Source organism: Cephus cinctus, unplaced genomic scaffold (genome assembly GCF_000341935.2).
Source record: "Cephus cinctus unplaced genomic scaffold, Ccin1 Ccin1_scaffold2166, whole genome shotgun sequence".
NCBI lineage: Eukaryota > Metazoa > Arthropoda > Insecta > Hymenoptera > Cephidae > Cephus > Cephus cinctus.
In genome coordinates this window covers 18788-38409 of record NW_014334164.1, presented here as the reverse complement: position 1 = coordinate 38409, position 19622 = coordinate 18788, and the positions used below count along the sequence as shown (strand labels likewise).

The following is a 19622-nucleotide window of genomic DNA, read 5'->3' as shown; positions in this document are numbered from 1 at the left end:
TTTTTTTTTTTTTTTTTTTTTTTTTTTTTTCCGATTCCACGCAAGGACGAGCGTGCTTTCTTTCATCATGAAATGGCCGGAATTTGCCGCCATCTGATTCGACCCTCTGCACAACTTATACATCCCAACTAGGCAAGACTGTCGACAAGGGCGGTAGAGGTATATTTTAGGATATACATCAAAGACTAGTGTTTCGCCTTTTTTTTCCTCCCCTATTTCGACGCCCCGATATTTCAAGGCTGACTTATCCCTTCCTGGTACGTCCCTACGATGTGATTGCGAGCAGCGTGGCTCAGGCGAATTCCCTAACCCAACCCTGCTCTTCAGCTTTCTCACGACGGAAGCACAACCCTCTTGTGTATTTCGTGTCCTGCGCGAAGCAGGGTACCTCTGCAGAATTTTAATTGCCCCCCTTACCTTCGCGGTACATAACCGACCGCGCTCTCTCGATGCCAAGACACCAAGGGCTCTTCCCTAATTATTATTTTAATTAGGGATCCATTACGTACGAATTTACGCTTCAGACCCCTCGAGATTATTGAATAGCTGGACGCAGCTCCGATGGCTTCACTGTCAATCCAAGCGTTTTATTTCCCTATCATTTATATGCTAGTCACTTTTGACATACTCGCTAGCATGTATTTTTACTTTGGAATATGTGGGAATGACAGGACACTTTTAAGTGCGTGAAAAGTGACTACCGTTGAAAGGATAGGGAGTAACACACTTGGATATTGAGTGTGTTACTTAAAACTTTAGGAACTCCTTCACTCGGCTCTGTCTGCCGTTAAGAAATTTAATACTGCCAGTGTTTACTTTCTCGAGTCTTATATACACAGTCTTATCAATATAGAACTATACGGATTTCCAATCACACGAAATCAGTTTATCTTAGAACGATGACAGTTCTGAAAGTTTCCCAGGTGTCTGACAGAGTTTCGTCACAGTGTGCCAAGTATCCATAGTCGTCTGCATGAGAATGAAGAACGATGTGGCCTCGGCATAGTTTTCCATGAGGCAATAAAAAGGAACGATAGCAACAGCAAAGTCGTCTGCAGTATCCAGTGGCAGTGAAGATTGAGGAGAGAAGCGTTCGCCATGCATCATTTCTCTGAGGTACCAACATCCGGGTAGCACAGCTGATCCCGAGGAGTGTGCAACTTAACTCTTTCCTGATTCTCCGTGAATTTTCTCGGTTGAATCAAATAACCGACTGGCCGGCTTCTGCAATTCCACCCTGCAAATAACCCGAAGAACTGTCGAAGTGCCGACTTATTTACTATCCCTTAGCTAAGAAGCGTCAGCAGCAGGGAATGTAAATTATACGATCGTCCTCGGCGACTGCTAGCAATTCTCTTCGACGGCGGTGACTATAAAGATGCAGCGACCGGTGGAAAAGTTTCTAGGGAACAAAACCGTTCGCGATAAATTCCCTAGGTTAGGTGGGAAATGCAATCGAAATGAAAGGATGCCAGTGATCCAAATGACGAGGCTTTCATAATGCAATAATTTATATTTTATTGTTTCAGGTATGCGAGCATAGCAGAAATTATCGACGGCATACTATCACTATGGTCTTCGGGTTGTTCAGTAAGTAACTAAATTACTCTAGAGAAACTTACGAGCAATATCATATATGTAGCACAGTAGTTCAATTAGTTTGCCACCCTTACCGGTCTTCTGCTTCCTCATTCTCTCGTGTTAGGTAGCTGCGCTCTCATAGTGGCTTCGGCTCCTCGTCTTTATTCCACCCTCAGGCTCCTTATACCATCCCCTCTTAATCCTTTCTACCCATAGCAATTCTTCAAGCATCCCAACCCGGCTTGCTTGTCTGGCTTGTATTGTCTGGCCACTATCTAGTTATACCCACTTCTTAGCCGGGCTCTATTATTGAACAACATTACGCCCCTCAAAGTTTTGAGGTCACTTAGCTGGAAGGTGACCAATTCTCATCGCGCCATTAATTTTACTGCATCGTGATTCATCGAAATTTCTAAGTCACGGCGTAACTATTGGCCAACTGGACTTTCACGGTATTCGAGAGCACTTCGTGAATATATTTTAAAAGAAAAAATATAAGAAGTTACTTCGAGTCTCCATTAACCCCTTATAACGAACCTGGGCTTTTCTTCAGATGAGATATTCGGTCTTCGGAATTGGCAGCTTGCGAGCTTACGTCACGATTAATGTTACGAATAATACGAAATGCCGCTTCACGGCTTAGTCAACTCAAATACGATTAGCGACTAACGATGTTTACGAAGCACAAGTTGTGGGAAAGTTTTATAGTTCGAGCGAGAGAAGTTGGAGATCTTGTTCGGCTTAGCTCATCAGCTTTAATGGATTAAAGCTTGATTTTACGACCTTCTAGGCGGCTCTTCGTATCTTTCTCTCACTCACTCCCTCTCTATCTATCTGTCTATCTATCTTTCTCTATCTGTCATATTCTCGCGCTCTTTCTATTCGCCACCCTATGTCCTCTAACGTCCTCTTTTTCCATGCCACTGTCGGCACCGTCGCTGTCGTCCCCACAGCTGACAACGTCATCGGGGTCGTCCTCGTCGCCGCGTAATATTTTCATCGTGAAACCCAACGAAACACGTGAATTTAATCGTTGTCAATTAGTGAGTCGGCACGTAATATCGTCACGTAACTTTATGCACTTACGTTGCGCCTCTTCCAGATGAGAAATTCGCCTCGGGGTGATGAAAAAGGAATAACTAAACTACTATACTGTCAGGAAAAATTTGTCGCTGCTTTACTCGCGTCGCGATGCCAGTGTTGATTAAGGTGCACGAAACTAAAGCGCATCTTGACAAAAGGTTCCTAGGAGTAAAGAGAGAGAGAGAGAGAGAGTGAGAGAGAGATAGAGAGAAAGACAAATGACTGTTACTACTTCGCTAAAAGACGTAATTCTACATAGAGCCGAGGGTGAGGTAAAATTTTTAAAGCTCACAGCCGTAAATATTTATATCTCTATGCGCGTCTGCATTTTCTCAGATTTTTCGCAATTTTTCCCAGAAGTATGTATGGTTGACAAACGTATAATATAAGAATTGATCCCGTGAAGAAATCTTGACGTTCTCAGCATTTTTGCTATCTATATTCCATTAAAATGGTGAAATAATACAGTTATGACTTGTAAGCAGGAACTCTTCGTAGCATAATCGAAACGAACCCTGACTATCTACATCTTCCTGAAATGAGTAAAGGGCAGGATCTCTGTTTCCACCTGGCAATGACATATTCGCAAAGACGATCGTGTACTACAGATCACGATCGATTATACCTTACTCGGCAATCCAAAGCTATACTTTCCATGACTGGGTACGTTCTAGACACAGCAGTGTTCTCTATGGAATTACCAATCGACATGGGATTAGCTACCGTAGTAATCGAGCGACGTAGGGAGTAACGTAGTAATACGTATGTAAATTAGTAGAGGATTTATCGGGCGTGATTAGACGTGGAATAGATACAACACACGTGAGCGCCAACCTAGCCTAACCTTTCTTTCTAGACAACTAAGCACACGTGCTGTTGACAGAACTTCGTACGTTGGCAAAGTACCAGCACTTAGTGCGCCACAAAATTTGAAGGTTAACCTATAACAGTACCTACCATGTAATGAAACATCGATCAATATGGCAGCAGTAGGTACGTGGTGGATTGGACGTTACAGAAAATAGTTCCTAGCGATGAAAAAGGCATCGATTACTACCCTTCTATGGCCTCGTAAATTACATTTCCAGGCTTCCCAACAGCCGGAAGCTCGTGGCTTTGACTGTACTCGAGAGGGTGCGACTTGGCTATCGAATGGGCACGTCTTCATTAATACATCCCCTGCACGTACCGAGGAGACCCTTAAACCGGTTCCTACAGTTCTAATCACAGATATGAATTAACCCTCTTTACGAGCAATCTTGCCGCGGGTCGAACGACCCTCGTTGCGTCGCGATTACTTTTCACCTCCCATAAATGTCCCCGAACTGGGTCGTATGGCTGATGATCCCCTTGCTTTTCGCACGGGAGAGCTATCGCGAATCGAGTACTTTGCATGGCGCCCAACGAGCCGCTAGAGTATCCTACAGGTTCAATGAAACGGCTAGTAGAGAATGATACACCAGGCGACAGACATGGCCTCGGATAATTACATTACGTGGCGAATTAATTAGTTACCGAATCGCCGATTGATTATCTGTGCCATTGAGAGTCAGTGCTTATCGTAGTTTATCGTCATTGATCATGGCCTAAGATATACCAGTCATACCCGACCGGTTCGACGCGTCTTTCAATCGCAAATGGTCAAGGACGATCACCGTCGGCAACTCAGAGCTGAATGCTAATTCCTCTTTTCATCCGGCGTACCGAATTTAACTTTCGGCCTTTTCAGCGTGTCCACCATATCACTATAAATCAATAGCGTGTCATAGCCAATCAAACATTTCACAACAGTGGTTAATAGTCAACCATGCAAAGCTTCAAGATTAATTCGTCTAGGCGGTTTTTCTTGTATGCTATTGTGCTTTAAGACCAAGGCAATTGTTTCGCAGAAAGGACAGGGTGCGTTTCTGTAGCCCTACAATGGCTCTACGATGCTAAAGATACGGTACTCTGTTTGATACAATCGCTTCGTCCTCAAAGGACCATTAATCTAGTGTCCGGTCCTACGGGCTAGATGATGGTAAAGCGTCAGATTTCATAGCGAACAATTAGGACGCCAAGTGAATTTCTGGACGCGCAAGGAGTTACCGAAGAATTCCTTTTCCGTCTTTCAAGAAGAAAACTCGTTGCATAGGGGCGATGAGGTGGGTGAATGTAAAGAGTCGGCGGGGTAGAAAAGAGTCCCCCTTTCTACGGCTATCCTTATCATCGAGATAAGACCGACGTCGTTGTCCTACAGAAATTGCAGAACCCGGATGTAGGTACGCGCGCGCGCAAGCACCAATACACTTGAGTGTACATAGTCACGACTACTGCCGAACTGTATTCGTACCCACAACAGAATCCAGGATCTGCCGTTTCGGCATTTCCCGGCGTGGAAGAGATAAACCTGTAATATGTTGCTGGGAGCGACAGACGTCGTTCCACTCGCCAATAGCTGAGGGTAGGAAAACGTGAAGGGTGAGCTACACCGGATATTGGTAGCGTCGAGATGCCGGATATGTCCACGTGCGCGACGAACCATTCTTTCCAAGTCACATCTCTACTTCGTACATCGCTCGAACAGATTAGTTCGATGATTTTTTTTTATGTCAAAAAAAAAATACTAAATTGCACCGTAGAATAATAGAAATTAAAATTTTATGAAAAAGACAATTCCATAATTTTTTTTTTTTTATTTGAAATATTTCGGGGTAGTTGAACACCCTGAACGGGAACGCTAGCAACAGGTTTTTAAGATGGCCTAGGCCCACGTGAGGTATAAATTTTATTATTCTAATCGCTGATCCGCGCGTAAGATTTACTCTTCTCCCTTTACCGAGGTATGTCGTGATTTAACAATTTAACGGGCTTTAGGTAACGTTCGCACTTCTCATGCCTTTTTCTCTCTCTTTTCAATGGTTACGACCTTGTGCTCCTTGTTCTTGCTCAGACTTTCGACTGTTTAGTGTTTTATGTCGTCGTGCTTGGGAATGGAACGCCCCTATTTACATTACGTTATTTTACGCTCCGACGCCGTTGAGATTTAGGACTGCGCCGTTCCCCGTGGTTATACGTTTTGGAGATTCGAGCATCGGTCACGCGGAGATCTGCATTGCTAACGCGGCGTCCCATTTTCGATTTCACTTTCGAGTTTCTATTCCATTTATCGGCGGATGATCGAACGCCGCTTTCCAGTCCCGGTGTCCCCATCCGCCAAGAAAAATACTTACGGACCTGTAGATTTTCCAATTGACGCAATTTCTCTTTGATACAACCAATCCTCTTGGGCACGATAACGAAATGGATCCAGTTCTCCAGACTCCAAAATGGTATTTTCTATATATACCCGCGACACAGCCATTTGTAACTCTCCACGCGAGAAATCTTTTGTCGGTACTTATACGAGCATATGTACATACATGTATATACATACCTGCTAAAATCATACGGGTACCAGGATGCAACGCAGTTCTATCTATTCAACGTAACTCCCCCATGACGTCACTATGCAATTACAACAATTGCATGAGTCTCTATGGGAGTGTCAAAGTGCAGTGATCTTGTCAGTCATTGGCACTTACGTAATATATTCTCAAGATGTTTTATCGGTGAAGGTCATCGACTAGAGGAATCGAGACAGACGGAACGAGCAGGCATTGGAAACTCGGGTGCAATATGATTCCTACCTTGACTCAGGCTGCACTCATGGAATATGCATGACATGCTAATGCACCTTGTACCTAATCTAATTATACAGCTCCATGCGAACCGCCCAGCACCCCTAAGCCTACCAACATTCATCCCTTACATCCATAATAGTGGAGTCAACAATTTCTAACCCAGCCATGCGCGTAATACATATTGCTAAAAAGAGGTTTTAACAAACGCCATATAAACTTAAGTATCCCTGTCGGATGCACTTTTACCGCTATATATGATTCCTATACCTTATTGCAAATCTATTTTACTGCCTACATATTCACATGGTATGCGGAAATATACCTGCTAGCAGAATCGTACGCTGGGATTGATTCTAGATTCGTTCCCTATTCTAGAAACTTTATGTGCTATGGTTACCTTACTGGTACGCATACACGAGTACGTCGATCTGAAAATATTGCGCGGTGGAGCGTGCATGATAATTGCTGCCAAATGTCACGAAGTATATGTTACATGTAACGGGATCGCTTACTGGGTACGCGTGCACGTGTGTCTATGCAGTTTGCATCCGTAAGAACTGCGCGTCAATATTGAAATATCACATGTGTCTTGAATAACTCTAATTGGATTCCTACGTACTGTCATGGAACTGATTAGAACGCTCGACAGACTCGAGGAAGATTTTCGAATTGGACAGAACGGCAAGTTTTCCGTCAGCGTGAAAGTTTAACGAGAAACTTCTCAAAGCCATCCGGAAAGTGTGTGCGGTAGGTTAGGTAACTGCTAGGTAGGTACGCGAAGACTCGCGAAAAGCCAACTACTTAAACAGTTCCTGCATCCGTGTCGATCTCAATTAGTGCCCCTGCCGGAAGTCGAAGTTTCCTTGGGTGGTTTGCTTGGTTTAAGGTGTGCGAAATGGATGCGTCGGAGTTTTCGACTATACACGATGATGGGTACGAAAGTTGACGGCCGACGAATTGACGATTCGTTAACGTATACACGTTTTCCAGAGACGTTCAGCTTCGCTCGAGCATGACTGATTCAGTGAATTACCGACCGAGAGGGCTCTTTGGTCTATCGGAAGGAGGAGCGAACGAACCCACCAAGGAGTTCGTTCCTCCTGCGGAATACAAGGAGGTCAATGTACCGCATTGTCCTGGCCCTTCACTTCTCAACGGAACACACCGCACTTCACTTTCACACTCTCGCCTCGTAATTGGCAGACGTTACTAAAAGTTACTCTGCCGTTGAAGCGGACTTAGACACACTCAAGGATCCACGGCGTGGGCCACTCTGCACTGTACTGGTTAATGATAGGAGAGGGTACCCTGTGTTGGAAGAGGGTGCATGTTGGGAAAGCACATTGTATTTCAGTTGTTTTTTTATTTTCTCTATTTTCTTTGTCTTTACAAAGCACGTATACGCGGGAATTCAGACTTATAGAACATTCTTCTTTGACAATCTGGAAACGGTATTTCTGGTGGATATTGGACGCGAGGTTATCGATTCTTCGATTTGCAAGTTTTATCAGATGTTCAGAATATATTTCAGAGTAAAGATTCGATTGGCGTAAATAAAGTGATGTTTCTTTAATTGGGATATTTTAGTAATTTCGATCGACTTTTATGGACGTTATCGTTATAATTTCCGTTAGTGGAGAAAATAGCTCAACAAACTATTAGGTCTTGCAGCGAGATATGCTTATGTATGGTTGGTTCTCTTTGTATTATCAATGTTGATATTTTTGCATTTGATTATCCGTGCTCGGGGGCCTACTGAAATAGTAAGAGGTATTGACATTCCCTGAGGAGTAGTTGGAAAATCCGGGACAGTCGTTTTACTTCGGGTGGATTACATAGGTACTACCTACATGCAGTGGGACAACCTGTCGTATATCGTTCATCGAACGTAATAACGTTATTTCGCCATTTTCGTTATTGCCCGGCGTAGCCACTTCTATAGCCATCTAAATGTGCTCGGCGCGTACAGAATATCTTTCCTTTATATCCACGTCGGTGACTCGTAGACTCTGTGCGAATGTAAATCAAGGTTTTGTACGAACCAAGTGTCTCTTTTGTAAGGCCAAATTTCGCAATTTTTCGTGCAACAAGATATTGCACACGCGCATGGCGTTTCGTGGAAACAGCTTACAGCGTCTTATGAAATAAAAATATTTTACAAAGTTGTTTGATACTTTTGATATTAGGAAAGAGCGCAAATAAACCATAGGAAACTTGTGGTACACACAAGCAAGGAAGGTTAGGCGATCGTTTCCTGTGCCAAGTGTCAGATATTTTCGGAGCATTCTGCTAAAAATACGTGTACCCAACAGGTTGTGGTTAGCTGCGAGTTTCAGATAGTTGCATTTAACGTCCGCGGGACAAGACCTTGTCAAAAGATCAGAGCTCCGAAAGTCATTAATTTTCAAACCAAAATCCAAGGTTTCTTTTGTTTTTCTTATAAGCAAAAGCCTCCTCAAGTTACCTGCGAAATTGTGTATAAAATTATCTGTTAATTAAACACTGATTATGACATCATGACGAATTTCACAAGTTGTACTGAAAACCTCAATTCCGAACACGAAAACTTGCTTGAACAGCTCTCATTTCTCTGAATGTCTATACGATTCTACTAAACGAAATTATTATTCTTTTAATTACACTATCTATTAGAATTACGTAAAAGGGTTTACTTCCTCGTTCGAAGCCGTTTACAACGAATTCCCACGGGTGTGAACAACGTAATTTATTGTATCGAGCAATGCGCTTCGATTGGAGCCCTGTAATGGTCACTGGCTGGTTTAATCGATGACGAGCGGGCGAGCAGCATGAGAAAACAAAACGAAAGTCCATTAAAACTATTTAGATCGAGCAGCCTAATAAATCGAGCGCGAAAGGGTGAACTTGACTTGATCACAGTATGCCATTGAAAAGCAGTTTCATTCGTACACTACGAGCAGTGGTTGAGCTACGAAACTAAAAGCGGCCCAATGAAACCGCACGGAACGCTTAAACCTCACTGTTGAAAAGAGTTTCATCCAAGTTATCCGCTGGAGTTTCGTTCCGAAACCCCAGAAGGGTAAATCCATTCGGACTCGGCCATTGTAATAATTTACGGTGAGACTTCGCAGTCTCTCATGTGCATTACTGTATCATGCTGTTTTAAAAGGGTCTACGTCACGAAATTGAATATGAACTTTTAATCCCATTGTGAAACATGCCAAATCCAACGTTACCCGTTTCATCATCGCCCATATAAGGTCTATCTATAAATCGTCGATATACGTATACTCTCGCGTGTGCATATTTTACCGCACTGGCATGATTTTTTAGCTAAGTACAGCATCAATAACTTTGATGGACTGGCTTATCAGTGTTGCTGTTGTGAAGATACCCTCGAGCATGCTGAACGGTGAATACGATTCAAAGTACTGTGTGCTGTCTCGCTAACGTGCGTACGCGGTGCATGCTGTACTATACCGTATAGAGATTCTTTCCTACAGGCAGTATTGTTACCTATCGACTTGTTGACCTATTGATTCTTGATAGACTGACCCGTTCAATCAAAGCTTCTTCTATCGACATCGAGTCCAATGTGATGCATGGTGAAAGTTACACGAGCTTTTCTTTCGTCTCTTAGACTACGACAAAAAAAGTAACGAGTTAAGCAGCTGCTGTTGTCAGCGAGTTCATAATAGGCGTTCTGATTGCCGGGGGTGCAAGATGATCATCATCTGGGGACAGGCCGATCTGGGGGATACCTTTAACGTGCCCTTACTTAGAGCCAGGGAGGCGGGCCATCAAGTTAAAACGATCATTAGAGATACTGAGGTTTACCTACCCTCTCGCACTGTTCCACCTCCGCAGTTTAATTACTTTTAGATTGTACATTTCGCTTTCTCGAGCTTAGGGTAAAATCAACCCTTTGTCACAGATTTTGCTTTACGTCCATTTGCATCGAATCGATACAGCCTTACTTGCCTTTCTCTCGAGCACACGTGTAAATATATATTTGCAACTCGCACAATCTGCATTTCCGCTTTCAATTTATCCAGCACCGGCTGTTTGCGTTCCTAACGGATGTACTGCTGTAAATACAATAACAGTTCGTACGGTACTTCTCGTGTCTTTTCTTGGTTTAATCGCAATTTCCGGTCTGGTCACACCGCATGACGTCATACTGATTTCCATATGGACGCAAATGTTATAATTTCGTCACTGCGTTTTTGGCCAAATAAATCTCTATCTACGTTCACGTAAGACGACTAATTATCCTGTCGAAAGTTATAAATTTTAAATATCACGAACTCATAACTTGATAAACTCCTTCATCGTATAATTAATTGAAACAATGCGTTACACAGGGTTGATAGGAGAGAGAAAGGCCAGCTATGAGGACAGTGATGCGAATGGCGAGGAAGTTTGGGCAAGGGGTGAACTTACTAAGAACGGCTTTTGTGCCAACGTTGGCTAAGGAATGGGATACCGGGGGACTAGAGAGATACTAAAACACGATGAGGGAATGCAGGGATTAAATGGGGACACCGGAACGTTTATCATCCTTCGCATGTGTCTACGCACGCAAATGGCTAACCCGTATCAAACTTGAGAATCAACATCGACGAGATGAATCGATTTTCATCGACTTGCCATAGATTCTCAATAAATCCTGTCTGCGTCGTTGCCACTTCCGGTATAATTAATTATCGAATCTCCATGGGTCATCGTGTTTAGAGTTTAGGAGTTCGTTTAGGTATATCGAGCCAATCATCACCCAGGAAGCTATCGATGTTCCCCGTGTGGGATATCGTGTTTATGTACTTATCTTATGGACGGAGGGACGGATTGGCGATTCCAAATGAATTGCATTGATCGCCATGGAAACTCCGTGAGGTTGCTGATGCTTTTTTGTCTCGGTTGGGATTCAATGAATAGTAGGCAATTTCCAGAATCGAGAAGGAGAACGAGCTACTGAACCAGAATCTTCTTCGAGTAGGTATCTCCACCTTTTTCTTCTTCTTTCTCCTCCTTCAGATTCTTAGATACCACATTAATCTCGATTCTCGTTTCAACCTCCCATCCTTTTTATACCTTATTTACCCTTACCAACTCTCCTCTACGTGCTGCGTTCGTCTTCCTTTATCTTACCTCTCGTTCCTCCTCTCCCGGTGTCCCATCATCGAATCCTCCTGATACATATAGAGCTACGAGCACGTACGGACATATTGATCACACGCTCCGTTGCCCGCACGGAAAAGGTACGACGCGTCATCACACATATGCGGATCGAGCGACTTGTCCGGATAAAAAATATCGTTGATAGGTATAAGAGTTCGATGAGAGGACTTAAGTAGACTGTATGAGAATCGTTTATGTATATTCTTTTTTTTTTTTTTCCTATCCAAATACGTTTTTATAGAACAGTTCCTATAAGTCGTACGTTAACATTAGCAATAGCAGCCCTGATAGGTCTCTACAAAATTTATACACCATATACATATATACCTTTCGTGAAATTACATATTCCATATAGCTACCTTTCGTATTCTTGAAGTGTACCTCGACTTCTTCCACTTTCTCCGCCTCGTAACGGGAACGCTTCCGCGTCTAAAGTCGATAGATTTTGAATATTAATAAGACGCCTGTTTTATGACCGAAGGGACGCGTTGCCCTTCGCTGTAAGTATCATATCATTCTCCTTACGATTCATTCAACGTCGACAAAGGATATTACCGATAGTTTCCACCCTCGACTTCGTTTCTTCCTTTCTCCAAGGACCGACCTATTTTTACGCTCACATATTCTCTTCGGCTGTTGGACGATAAATTCTCTACTGCACGGCGCAGCTAAGCCGGAAAGACTGGTTGAAGATCGCAAGGTCGGTCACTGCACCCAACTCAACTGCAATCCCGGTAATCATCCGCTTTGTACACACTGTCCTCGTTCGATACGGTGGCTGCACTTCTCTCCAAGAGAATACTTTTTCTTGATTGACCGATAGGCTTATCTCAGCCTCAAGCCTATTCTCAATGGAATAAACTGGTGAAGGTTTTTGCTATTGCTGGAACGTTAGGAATGAGACAGTATCGCACGATACAATTCTGTCAGATCCATGTAGGCTAGAGCCGTGCACTCTAATTCGAACGATAAATTGTTGTAGGATTATACGGTTAAAAAATGTAATATATAATTTTTAGTATGTAACACGACGTATCTGCATGTAAAATTTAATAGTCGTGCAGTTGCTTTGAGCGCAATTACGGAAACGAGTAATATCCTACTAATTTCATTGTACTGGAGGAATATATCGTGCAGTTGTGATACGCGAGTAAAAACCGTGCTCGTAATGTTTATTTTATATTTTTATTGCGGAATCCTCATTCGTACCCGGCATTCTCCCATTTCACAGTTAGGTTCGATTGCCGGAGCCCATTACAGAGACTGATTTGGCAGAATAATCCGCGCCACCTATATGACTGTACATATAGTAGCGGGTGACAGTGTAAACCGCAATGATCTGTATATACTAGGCTCAAATCGTAAACACAATTCCTGCGTCCTGGTGTTGCCTCCTTGTTCCTCTACGTTTCCGACCCCTCGTGCCTTCGAACTGGGGTTGAAAATCCGATATAACTCCGTACCTAAGTCATCTACCCACTGCCCGCGGAAATGCCACCCCAAGGTATAACTCGCTTTACGACGAGTTTTAACGTAACTGTCCTTCACTTCGTCTTTTTAGAAAAGCATATTACCTAGCATTACGATGCACTTCGATCGTGGAATTCACATCAACGTGTAATCTCGTAACGTACCTTTTGTGGCTTTTGTTTCAATAAACTTTTTCTTTATAGTAATACCAAGTGCTATGGATACCAGGCAATTCTTTGCATAGTAACTGTATACGTTAAGACTCGAATGATTTAGTTTGATGGAAAAGTTGAGAATTCGTACTTTGAAGAGTTTATTGGGAAACGTCAATAGCGCACGCTGGTGCACTCGAGTCTCGACGATGCCGACGGAGCTCATAGCGGGAACTTTGACTTATTAAAAATATTATTCGTCCTTATCGGATGCAGTGGTTGCGTTACAGACGCAAGTGCAACAGATATTTACGGAGCGCATGTTCGTATATAAGACGCCTATATACGTAATGCTCGACCCCGTTTTCAAAGTTGCGGTGACTAACAAAAAGTTAAGGAGAGTTTCTAGAACGTCTTCGTTATATTATAACTTTCATTGTGATAAATAATTCTCTGCTCTTTCCTGCACTCGCGCTTCTGTACTCTGACCCTTCTTGCAGTGTACGGCCAGTCCTCAGGGTTTCATGGTCCCCTCAATTCGCCGAGGCTTCCTCGAAGCGTTTGTTAATTGCTGGATTCAGAGTTAAATTTACTGTACTTAATTGCTATCCATTACGGTTTTAATGACCGTATGAGGCAAACACGGAGGGAGGGCACGTCCTATCCGCAACCTGGTCGCCTCTCGTAGCTTCCACGGCGTGATAGAGCAACAGTGATCTTTTTACGAAAAAAAAATAAAATAAAAGGAAACGCTCGTCGCACCCAGGGTCTTCCTCTTTCTCGTACCCGGCTCGTAGCTCAAATCTGTAGAAAGTTGAGAAAAACATGCATGCCATATGAAATTCCAGCCAAGTGCGGGCACACATTGCTAACGGCATATTCATTAATCTTGCATATACAACAGGAAAGCATTCGATTTTGACAAGTTTCGTGCACGCTCACGAGTCTGCCGTTTCTGGGCACGACGTAGGCGATACGTCAATGAAAGGCGACGGGGTAAAGTGCTTTACACTTTTGTGCGTGATTATCGTGGATCTTGAACACTCGCCTTTCCGAGACTCTTTTACGTTATATAGCGAGACGCTAAGCGTTATTGGGCCAGTACCGAAGTACATTACGAATGAACCTTTTGCTGAATATGCAGCTCGGTGGTATCGGAGACATTAAAAATGTCACGTTTGCATAATAAATACATGCAGGTCATTATCTCCATGCAAATACACTGCGATTATTCCCACCGTCCAAGCCGTGCGCGCGCACTGCTGGGGAGACGCGACAGGGGAAAAGGAGAGATACGCTAGGGGTGAGATTAAACTGAGTGCAAATATTTAATTAAAAGCAGCCAGTGCGCATGTCCATGCCACTTTATGGAACGAATATAATTTCCATAGTGAAAGCGTCGAGCACAACTTTGATGCGCTTTTGTGTTTATACCGTCATATGAATATCCGTTGAATTTTCAAATATTTAGCATACCCTCGTAGATTTCATTGTTTCTAGATTTTATTTTGCGCCATAGGAAAATCAATAGAAACAAACGTTTTATCTCTGTTAGATTTTCTCCTAGAATCATATGCAGTACTGCATGAAATAAAGTCTAGGATTACGGTATAGTACACGTATAGATGTACTAGTAGATGCATAGAGAAACTGACAGAGAGAGAAAGAGAAATTGAAGGTAAGATCTATTTCTCCCGTGTCAGAAGCGGGATATGCTGCCCTTTCACATTTGTCTATGATTTGCATGATCGAACGGCGCCTTCGTGTTTCATGTTCACGTGGCCGTTACCCGAGCTCTCGCGATTTACAGGGAATGTAAATTTATTATAGTCGCTTCGCTCAAATGAGTATAGAGGATATTGTACAGGTAGCTCATTGGTAGTATAAAGGAAAGAAAAGAGCGCGATACAGTCAAAGGAAGTAGGAGAGGTATAAGGCCCATCTCTCTGGGACTTACTGTTAGGAAAAGCGAGTGTACGACAAAGAGGAAACGAAGGAGAAATCGTGGTAGAGAGAACGAGATAAGAGTAAAGGAAGTAGGGAACGGATGCGGCAGGCGGTGAAGTACACTGGAAAACTGCTAAGTGCCGCGGAGGTGTGTGTTAAGTAGGTGAGGCATTGTTCTGTCGGCCTTGGATCTAATTATTCCCTGGAAGCGGCGAATGCACGTAGCGGACGGCGTGGATAGACGCTTTAACGTGTACAGGTAGGATATATCTATAGGTGTAGAGATATTTACCAGAGACTCGGCGAGTACAGACAGGAAATTAAATAAACGAATCTATATCAATCGTACATCAAGCTGCGTTACGAGCGTCGAGAAATGTCCGAATTAGCGGTTTATAGGAACGCTACGTGCATAAAGCGTATTACGATGCATTGTAAACATGAAGGATATATCGACAATAGTGGTGCTCCCATTCGAGGACACGTTCTGCGTTTCCTATTAGCCGGTATTGTGTCATCGGACTAAACAGTTTGACTATGATTTAGCTAGGAAATGTATGGGAATAGGCTACCTTCAGTTCTGTACTGAACGTGTCAGGCCATTAGCTGCCAATCGGGTAAAGCGCGTCTAAGGACTCGTCGAAATTAATCATCCATTAGAACTGTTATACGTCCGTTCGTGTTCTACTTCCGTGGAGTCAAGGTAACGACTGAATCTTTAATAATGGCTCGAGCTTCATTCCCTTCCGTTTAATTTCCACTTTTCTCTTTTCGTCTTCTTATCATCCCCTTTCTTATCTTTACTCTTATTCTCGTGGGTATAATGGCAGAATTATCTGGCGCACAGAATTCCTTCAGTACGCTACTGAGGTAGGAGCACTGTTTGCGTGAACTTTCAAACTTAAACCGTCAAATTGATTTGAAGTTATGAAGTCTACGAGGACTCAGAGAATCGTGATACTCCTAGCCAAGTTTGCCATATAGTAGCCGTGAAAGTCTCAACCGAAGCAATGACCAACTGTGACCTCGGTGAGGCTTTGGATCGTGCTGTATTATCGGACGAGTTTTCTCTGGCTTTATCGAACGGATATCGATTCCAGAATACAAGTTAGCAACAGCGGAGCATAAGAAAATACATGTTAACGTTTTCGTCATTCGTCATGTTAGATTATGAAATACTGTGTAAAACGGAGGCACAAGGCCTATCAAAATTTCGGCAAGGGTCTATAGCGATGGGACCTGGATTGGGAACGAGGGGGAGGAGCCTGGGGTAGAAGTGAGTCGCGCTATGAATACGAACGCATAAGCACGTATAGTCTAGATCAAGTTCCTTTGGAAGTCTTAACTGTGTTTTCATTTTTATCGAAAATCCTACAACAGTTTATATGCCTCTTCTTCTTGTATCGTAATAAATATCTAAAGGAACCAGTCGAAGGATCATCCTACGTACTTTCAACTCCAGACTTTATTAATTTTTTTTTTCTTATGATTTCACATGCTATTCATATATTCCCATCTGCTTTAGGTCGACTTATGGTTGCGATTGACGTTGCCTTTGTGAAACACAAAATCCTCCTTGTGCTCAAGCTCTCAACGAACTTTAACAAGTTTTATATTGCCACGAGAGCGAACGTACCATCCAACCCACTGTAATCTCATTGAGATGGCTCAGTAGCTTTCGTGGCGTTACGTAGATGGCGACCCCGTCAGTTTTCCTCCCAATCCCGTCTCGTCTTTCTACGTTTTTCTTGAACGACGACTACGTTTCGCTTCACACTTTGACAGAGACGAGTGCTTGCGCAGAAAGAGGATGATGACGACGTTCACGCGATCTTGAGAAACCCTTCGCATTTCCTCGCGCCTGTCGACAGACTCTACAACCCTCGTTTAACCCTGTCAGCTGACACGAAGTTAAGATAAAAAAAGTTTACTTAATTGGACGAAAATAAATTACGCTAACAACTTTGGAATTGAGAGATCTATCTGAATAATCAATTTAAAGATAAAAAAAAGTACGTTACTTATTTTCATTCGAGGAGATTAAATTTCTCACACGAGCTGTCTCGCAACTCAACTTTATTACACGAAACTCTATATAACTCATTGTTCCATATATAATATCATACCGTGCATGGTAACTAATTACACTTCCCTTACGACATGTAAAGTCCCGCGAACGAACGTTACGCGGGTGGCTTTTTGTTATAAAACGTTAATGACTCGCCAAGTTCTTCAGCGACGTCGGACACATTTTATATCATCACATGCTGTATAGGTTTATCAAGCGTAACCGGACTTGGCAGATTCAGGTCGCTTAACTCACCTCATATGGATACTTTACTCTCCATGTATTATATTTATACTACGAGGAAGTTGCATATTCCTCAATAATTTTATAGTCGCCTTATATGTATTGTTTTTCATATTCTGTATGATAATCATGTTCCTAATCATATAAATTACATGTACCTGAATTCTTGAGTACATTAGCGTACCTTCTCATGAGACACAAGGAAGTGTAGATAACTTCATACGCAATCTGTTGCAAGTTAACATTAGCTTGTCCCTGCAAAATCAACAATTTAAAAGAACTCTGAGGAAGAAATGGAACTTATCCTAAGAATCCTTCTCGTTTCATGTTATTTAATGGTCGTTGGTTGAGAGGTACCTACGCATCAATGCTATAAGAGGATCAGATCGTAAACGTTAATGAGTCTTTGTTTTCCTTTGCCTAGCTGGGTGGCAAGGGACGCGGTTAGCAAGCACAAGGAAGTGACGGATACGGCGAAGGGTGGTCGAGAAGTGGATGGTGAAACTGGGGGGAATCCGTGGAGAAAACCGCTTGGCAAAAGAACTCCGGGCACCCGAGACTCGAGGGGGTTGGGATGTATAAAATTAAATAATAGGATAAAAGGAAAAGAAGGTGATAACTGGAAAGGGGTTGAGCTCTTAACCTCCGTCGACATTCGTAAACCCTCTCGCAGGACGCAAAGCGAACGACTGGTGTCCTTCTGAGTTTTATAAAGTTCCCAAGCAACTCCCTATATTTCCTAAAAAACTCGTCGTACCACCTTTCAGTTCTTTTACAAAGTGAGATTCGGCAATTAAAATATCAAAACTATACCGTGTGGCCAGTGTCAATGGACTTGGGAGTCGTTTGACAGTTTTTCTCAAATTTTTTGCTTCGCGGATTAATGCATCCTCGGCTGCTTGAACGTTGATACAGAAGGGAAAATCGGGTAAGTAATTGAAGAATGTACGGACGATAATGAATGTTGAAGGAAATGACGCAACGGTACGACCCGACGAAATTAGACGTGACTTGCAATTAGCGTTGCGATTGCCACGCAGATATACCTTGTACCGTGCTTCATGAAACGGACGCACGAGTGTACGTGGCTGGGAGTAAGTAATTGGAAGTTGCCGCGAGTCGAGGAATTTGGGGTCATTATTGCCGTGCGAGAGAGGATCGCGCAGCACAACGGTTCCGAAGATTAAGTAAATCGCGAACAGAACATTTTGCCGTTTGCCACTGAATAATGTACCGTTATGAATACAGGAGGATAAAGACCCCGACGATAGGACACGCTACCTCCTCTGCCATTCGCTTATTATTCCCTTCCGCATAGTCACTATGAGCGCTAGATTACGAGCAGACCTGTCAGCTGCGAATGACAAGGAAAAACATAAAGGATAATCCGAAAGCCCCAGGAATCTTGTTTCTGTTAAATGCACTTTAACATTGCAACATTCCCGTGATTCAGACCTGATAAAAGGCTTCTGTTACTTCGGCTTCTTCACGTAATATCACACGATTAACCGAACAACGTGCTTCGCATGGCATGGAACATGCATATAAGATAATAGAGAATATGCCGATCGAGAATATACTTTTTTCTTGTCACTTCTTAACCGTCATATCTCAATTCTCAATTATATTCCCTATACTGTGTACCTTCTCAATGTGTTTTAAATATATCACGAGTTTTAGATATAATGTTAAAATATTCTCTCTTGTCTATTCTCACGCTCGCAACTGCCGTGCAAATTCACACTCCGGTGAATCATGGGTTTTCAAGGACTGAGTTAACCCACGTCCAACCGTCGTCTTTGTGCGCATTCCATTTATGTTCTACGCGGGGCTGCTTTACACTCATCCCTCTCCTGCCTTCTTTAGTTTACAAACCCCTGTTCTGGATTGGTATACCTATTCGCTGTGCTACTAGGGGTTAGAATCCGGTTAAATAAACCTACGGATGTTTTACTACGTGTATGCGATAGACTTGCATTTGCTTGCTAGCATTTCTTTTTTCGCAGGAAAAAGTATAGGAATCGGGTTTGTATATGATTTTCTTGATTGTAACATTCCCTCTTGGCGCTTTAAATGTTTATATCGTGCTAATGGCCAATTTCAGGGAACAAAGTTGATAAAGAGAAGGCACTTCGTTTCCTGGAGGGAAATGCTCTTAATTACGATCAGAGCATTATAAAGAAAATAGAGTTTAGTAACGATTTCCTTGTTAAAGCTGCTTCGTGGTCGATCCGTGCTAAAGAACGGAAATAGGCGAAG

General features: G+C 42.9%; 1 protein-coding gene across 3 annotated transcripts in view; it reads left to right on the top strand.

Annotated features, from left to right (window-relative positions):
• The window catches only part of LOC107274069 (mucin-17), a 154600-nt gene that overhangs the window by 119503 nt on the left and 15475 nt on the right, over positions 1 to 19622 (top strand). The window contains exon 3 of one of the 3 annotated variants that reach the window (XM_015752817.2): positions 1530 to 1590. The exons of the other annotated variants lie outside the window; for them this stretch is intronic. The gene's annotated coding sequence lies outside the window, so the exon portion shown is untranslated. The remainder of the gene's footprint in view (positions 1 to 1529; positions 1591 to 19622) is intronic. 3 annotated transcript variants of the gene reach the window in all.